This window comes from Hipposideros armiger, unplaced genomic scaffold, assembly GCF_001890085.2.
Source record: "Hipposideros armiger isolate ML-2016 unplaced genomic scaffold, ASM189008v1 scaffold_1443, whole genome shotgun sequence".
Taxonomy (NCBI): domain Eukaryota; kingdom Metazoa; phylum Chordata; class Mammalia; order Chiroptera; family Hipposideridae; genus Hipposideros; species Hipposideros armiger.
In genome coordinates this window covers 57,487-58,117 of record NW_017732793.1, presented here as the reverse complement: position 1 = coordinate 58,117, position 631 = coordinate 57,487, and positions in this window count along the sequence as shown.

Sequence of the window (631 nt, the reverse complement as noted above, 5' to 3'; positions counted from 1 at the left end):
TTTAAATAAGAGAGAAGTAATCAAGAGAGAATACTGTTTCATATTCAAACACCATGCATTATCTTTTTTTCCATTTTTTTCCATGTTGGAATCCTTATCTATTTTGCTCACATTTTGCCTCTGTGATATTTAATATTCCTTGCTTGGTTAAAAATATATTTCGCTTGCTCTCTTTTCAGTATGTAAATATTTCTCAAAAAAAGCACACCTGGCCTCGTTCAAGTGAAGGTTTGAAAAATGTCAGCTCCGCCTAAGCTGATGCTTTGCATCCTTCATATTATTGTTCATTTCTTTAAAAAAGAGGAAGAAGTAGAAGTTGTAGGATAGTTATAAATCAAGTGTGCAATGAAGAAATCAGTTAATTTAAGAGCAAATCCCCAAGGTTATGTGCAAAGTGAGTTTCTGAACGTTAGATATACAGTCTTCAAAAGTAATTCTGATAATCTCCAAGTGAAAGAGAAAGAACATTTTGCATTACCTGTTCATTTTCATCATTCTTACGTCTTCTTCTAGAGCTGACCAGATTATTGAACAGATGTGTCTGTAAATGTGGAAGAGGATATGGCCATAGGATTCTACTGAGCCACTTAAAAGACTAGAGGACATGCTCAGTAGTAACTACCTCTTGACT